The 5,981-nt window shown below is 44.3% G+C and overlaps 1 pseudogene; it reads right to left on the bottom strand.

The window, feature by feature from the left end:
- Positions 1 to 3,925: 3,925 nt before the first annotated feature.
- On the bottom strand, positions 3,926 to 4,043 carry LOC126210706 (5S ribosomal RNA; annotated as a pseudogene).
- Positions 4,044 to 5,981: the final 1,938 nt, after the last annotated feature.

The following is a 5,981-nucleotide window of genomic DNA, read 5'->3' as shown; positions in this document are numbered from 1 at the left end:
GTGCCGTTCCTCATACAACCGTCGAGTTTAATACGCATTACCGTCGGCTAGTTCATAAATAAAAACCATATGTCGTTGTTCTTCAAACGAATACTATGCCGCCATGCTGACTGTATGACTAAATAGCAGGTGACGTGTGTGTGGTCCGAAACGAAGCTTATCTGTGAATGTCTCTGACGTGAGATGGAGACAAACAGCAAGACCTATTCGATACGTGTGCGTATCACATTGGGGCAGTGACGGAGCGATGGACGTTGCTACGAGGTGTGGCTAGAAAAAAACCGGACTAGTACTGGTGAAACAATAAAACGAATGCAATAAGGCTGAAAGTCGCGTGGCCTGTCACGTGACTCTCGCTCCGCCTACTGCTCGAGTTTCATCTGCCTCCTGCACTCAGTCTGCCCGTGGCGTCTGTTTTAAGTAGTTGACGTTTTGTCTGTGCGTCGGAAAATGTTGAGTGTACAGAAAGAACAGCGTGTTAACATCAAATTTTGTTTCAAACTAGGAAAATCTGCAAGTGAAACGATTGTAATGTTACAAGTGTACGGCGATGATTGTTTATCGCGAACACAAGTGTTTGAGTGGTTTAAACGATTTAAAGATGGCCGCGAAGACACCAGTGATGACACTCGCACTGGCAGACCATTGTCAGCAAAAACTGATGCAAACATTGAAAAAATCGGTAAACTTGTTCGACAAGATCGCCGTTTAACAATCAGAGCAGTGTCTGAGTTAACAGGAGTTGACAAGGAAAGTGTCGAACAAGTTTACCGATTTTTTCAATGTTTGCATCAGTTTTTGCTGACAATGGTCTGCCAGTGCGAGTGTCATCACTGGTGTCTTCGCGGCCATCTTTAAATCGTTTAAACCACTCAAACACTTGTGTTCGCGATAAACAATCATCGCCGTACACTTGTTGTAACATTACAAACGTTTCACTTGCAGATTTTCCTAGTTTGAAACAAAATTTGATGTTAACACGCTGTTCTTTCTGTACACTCAACATTTTCCGACGCACAGACAAAACGTCAACTACTTAAAACAGACGCCACGGGCAGACTGAGTGCAGGAGGCAGATGAAACTCGAGCAGTAGGCGGAGCGAGAGTCACGTGACAGGCCACGCGACTTTCAGCCTTATTGCATTCGTTTTATTGTTTCACCAGTACTAGTCCGGTTTTTTTCTAGCCATACCTCGTATGTGTGAACCGACAACCATAGAGCTGACCGTCAACCAACGAACGGTAACAGGGCAATCCTACGGCCAATCCCAAGGCGAAATGGAGCCGTAGTCGACCTACACAACATCAGTAATTTTGGTTCCTACTGGCTTCAGCTATCCAGGGTTAAGATTTCGTGACACAATTATTCTCCACCCTGTATTTTAACAACCAGGAGTGATAGTCTAGAATTCCATTTCATTCCATAGCAGGAGCCCTTTGGTTGCCATCCGCGGCAGCCTTACAGCGCAGCGGTACGCCGACGATATCCTACACGCCGTTCTGTTCCCTTTCGTGCCAAGCCACCATGGGCTTACTTTTAAATAATACCAGCCCACGCACGGCGAGATTGGCTACTGCATATCTTCGTGCTTGCCAAACCATACCTTAGCCAGCGAAGGTGCGGATTATGTGAGCTAGATTGCCTATCTTAAAGTGGATGAAGCATTTTCCAGGCTAGCATTATTTAGCCGACCATTTATGTAGAAAGCATGGCTTACAACAGCTCTACATAAGGTAAAGCTTTGTGGCTGTTATTCTGCTAGGATAAATGAATAAATATACAACGCAATTATCGTTTCCTTTCATCAGGAGTAACCTATTTATTTAGCAATTTTCCCCACTGTGTCTTATACGTTATCTTCATTATGACAGAAATTGCTATGAAATAAAAGAAGAAAAAGCAGTAATACCTACATCAGAAAACAACGTGTAATTAATGTTTATGCAAATGTAGAGGAATGAAGTTAAAATTGAGGTACATACATTTTGGCTACGGGATGCAGCAGACGTGCAACAACAGTTAGCCGGCCGGAGTGGCCGTGCGGTTCTAGGCGCTACAGTCCGGAGCCAAGCGACGGCTACGGTCGCAGGTTCGAATCCTGCCTCGGGCATGGATGTGTGTGGTGTCCTTAGGTTAGTTAGGTTTAATTAGTTATAAGTTCTAGGCGATTGATGACCTCAGAAGCATAGTGCTCAGAGCCATTTTTGACAACAGCTGAGGAACAAAAAGAGGAACATGGTGGAATGCAAAACGTGAGTAGAGAGGAAAAACGGTAGAGATAACTGAGAAATAGAAAGTAAACAATGCACAATAAGAAACAAGAAGGACCATTTGTTTTAGTGTTCGGCAGGCACAAGTCGATACATTTGTTGATTTTTTGAGGGAGAAAGTATGAAGCTGACTAAAAGAAATGCTTCAGATTTTTTTTTAAAATATAACATGACGCTCATTTGCGCTACAGAATGTGGTATAACTTCTTCAAGTGCTCAAAAACAGAAATGGAGAAGGAGTTTGAAAATATTTTTGTTTATAGATAACTACAGTCTGAACGAAGCTGTACAAATGTTGCATCAGTCCTTGATGGGATTTCAAAGTGGTGTAGTGGTTAGTAACTTGCTTTAAATATTCAGAAGTCTGAAACTGTGTTCTTCACGAAACAAAACAAAACATGGTATCCTTTGACAATAGCATCAGTGAATAGCAGCTGGATCCCGTAAACTCATACAAATACTTAAATGTGACGTTTAGTAGGGACATGAGATGGAACGATCACACTGCCTGAATCTTTGGTAAATCAGATGGCAGATTTCGATTTATTAAAGGAGACTGCAACCAGTCTACAAAGAAGATTGCTTAGAAGTCACTCGTGCGACCCATCCTATAATTTTTCTCCAGTGTGCGATTCCCCGACCAGGTAGGACTAACAGGAGATATTGGACGCATATAGAGAAGGGCAGCACGAATGGTCACAGGTTTTTCGACCCAAGGAGGAGTGTCAGCGAAATGTTGAAAGAACTGATCTGGCAGACTCTTGAAGGTAGACGGAAACTGTCTAGAGAAAATTTTTTTAACGAAGCTTCGTCCACCTCTGGTAGCTGAATGGTCAGCATGACAGAATGTCAATCGTAAGGGCCCGGGTTAGATTCCCGGCTGGGTCGGAGATTTTCTCCGCTCAGGGACTGGGTGTTGTGTTGTCCTAATCATCGTCATTTCATCCCCATCGAAACGCAAGTCACCGAAGTGGCGTCAGATTGAAAGACTTGCACACGGCGAACGGTCTACCCGACGGGAGAGCCTAGTCACGCGACATTTACATTTTAATGAAGCTTCAAGACCCGGTTCTGAATGGTGACTAGGAGTATACTACAAGTCCTGTACATATAGCTCCCATAGCGTTCGTGAGGACGATATCATATTAATTACAGCACTCACAGAAGGGTTGAAATAATCATTGTTACAACGGCGCATACGTGAACGAGACGGGAAAAGTGCTTAATCACTGGCACAGTGGAACGTACCCCGTGCTATGGACTTCACAGTGCTGCACACAGTAGAGATGTAGGTGTAAATGTAGAAGTAATTGTCGATGTGGCACAGCTGCGATACAAGTGAGATCTTGTGTTTCATCTATGGCGAGATGGTATGTACTTGATGTGTGAAGCAAAGAATGATACTCGGTTCGGACCACTGCATCAGAACTAAAACTAAAACTTAACTCCTCCCGAACAGGCCATGAAGGCCCAACGGTACCGACCGGCCGTCGTGTCCTCCTCTGACCATAGACGTCACTGGATGCCGATATGGAGGGCCATGTGGTCAGCACACCGGTCTCCCCGGCCGTATGTCAGTTTCCGAGACCGGAACCGCTACTGCTCAATCAAGTAGCTCCTCAGTTTGCCTCACAAGGGCTGAGTGCACACCGCTTGCCAACAGCGCTCGGCAGATCGGATGGTCACCCATCCAAGTGCTAGCCCAGCCCGACAGCGCTTAACTTCGGTGATCTGACGGGAACCGGTGTTACCACTGCGGCAAGGCCGTTGGTCCACTGCATCAGAGATCTCGTTTAAATCAACGAAATACTTTATCGCCGGTTATAGGAAAGTACTGCATTAACATACGGAAACTTTCAAGAAATATTAAGTGTTAAACCATGAAACACCAATATAATAGGCATCAAACTTTGTGAAGATGGCCACAACGTAAAGGGTTCATTCCATTCAGAACTGATGTCCATCACTGACATCAGTATGAGGTGTGACCCCCAAGGGAACAAATACACTCTTGTCTTCGTTGTGGTACGGAAAAAAACAGCAGCCGAATGTCATCTTGAGGAGATTTCTTGACATGCATAAAACACTTGCTGAGTCAGTTTGTCGAGATTGCTCCATGGAGTTTGTTATGAAAGTGCGGGTCTTCTTCTCTCAGACATGTTCTATGGTTAAGAGACCAGTGGAGCAGACAGGCCAGTCATGGATCTCTACGTCTCTCAAGGCGTTTGTGATGTGAGCGGTACTGTGGGGTCTTGTGTTATCGTGTTGAAATATGCCATTCGATACCTTTTGTATGACAACAGTGTAACCATCCTTGTCTCATACTGATGAGTATTCCGTCTCCTTTGAACAAGTACCAAACCAGTCAATTGTCATATCCAACAGGTCACCACATCTTCTTTCCAAAAGTGGAAGAGATGTGAGTGTCGAGAATCGCTGCTTTCCGTGACCTTTCATCAGGTCATCTACAGACATGTTGGCGTCGGTCTGACCCCACAGACAGATGCGAGACTCTTCGCTGAGCACAACACACTGCCATTCAGTGTCCTATTTAACTCTGGCTTTATATTATGCAAGTCCCTCTTGTCTGCGGTGTTGTGCCAGAGGTAAAGTACCGTGTGTAACTCGAGATCTTAGTCCATCTGGCACTTATCTGATCCTGCCTGTTCCTGGTGGCACCCCACCGGTAGTCTCTACCCGATTTTCATCGGTTGTTATCCACTGTTTCGGGAGGGCCAATCAAACAACCGAACACTGTTCTCATGGTGCCATTTTGCATTCTTCCTGCACTGTCGAAAGCTGGATCAGCTTCGATCAGCTGTCAAATTGCCAAACTACAAACAACCAATTAGACGAATACCAATCAGGTTTCTATAAATATGGCAGCACAAAATTTGCCTTTTAAGGTAACGGAAGAATCGAAGCTTGTCGTGGATGCACAAGAGGCGACTATCATGTATTTGTTAGATTTCAGCAAAGACTTTTTCCCTGTTGACTTCGACATTATACTTGACAAACCTAGCTGCCTAAATTTTTCGCCAAGTGCAGTTCAGTGGATTCCCTGATATCTGATGTGCTGCCTGAAATGCATGTCCCGTAGTCTAAAGTCACAATGAAGGCAGGTAGACTCAGGCGTCCACCAAGTTTCGGTATTACGTCTTATACACTTTTCATTGTACGTAAATGATGTATGATCAGTTTTGTCCTGCTGCAAGTACTGCACGTAAGCTGACGACCTCCAGTTGTAATGAAGTGCAAATTCAATAAACGTGATGACAGCTATCAAGAATCTCGATGACGACCTGTCTGCACCGTCAAAATGGCCACAGTATATAGAGATAAAGCTCAATCCGTGCCAACCCCGTGGACAATCTAGGCTCATTAACCCAAAATATCTGAGTTCCATGCCAGCCATAATCCTAAATGGGGCAAATGTCAACTTCTTCCTTCAACAAGTACTCTAGGAGTTGTAATAAAGGAAATTCTTAATTGGACTGAGGAAGTAGATGCAATGTAGAACAAGGCATCAGCACCTCTCTAGACAGTACAAAAATATTAAAAGCTCTTCTCTACGAACGTGAAAAAGAACGTTGTACAACTGTAATTATTGATCACAGCGCTGTTATGCTGTTCTTTTTCAGGAAAGCTCACTACTCCTAGAACTGATTACGAATCCCTGTATCCGATACAGTTCTTGATCACATTTCACA

Source organism: Schistocerca nitens, chromosome 10 (assembly GCF_023898315.1).
Source record: "Schistocerca nitens isolate TAMUIC-IGC-003100 chromosome 10, iqSchNite1.1, whole genome shotgun sequence".
NCBI classification, from domain to species: domain Eukaryota; kingdom Metazoa; phylum Arthropoda; class Insecta; order Orthoptera; family Acrididae; genus Schistocerca; species Schistocerca nitens.
This window is presented reverse-complemented; position numbering and strand designations above follow the sequence as displayed.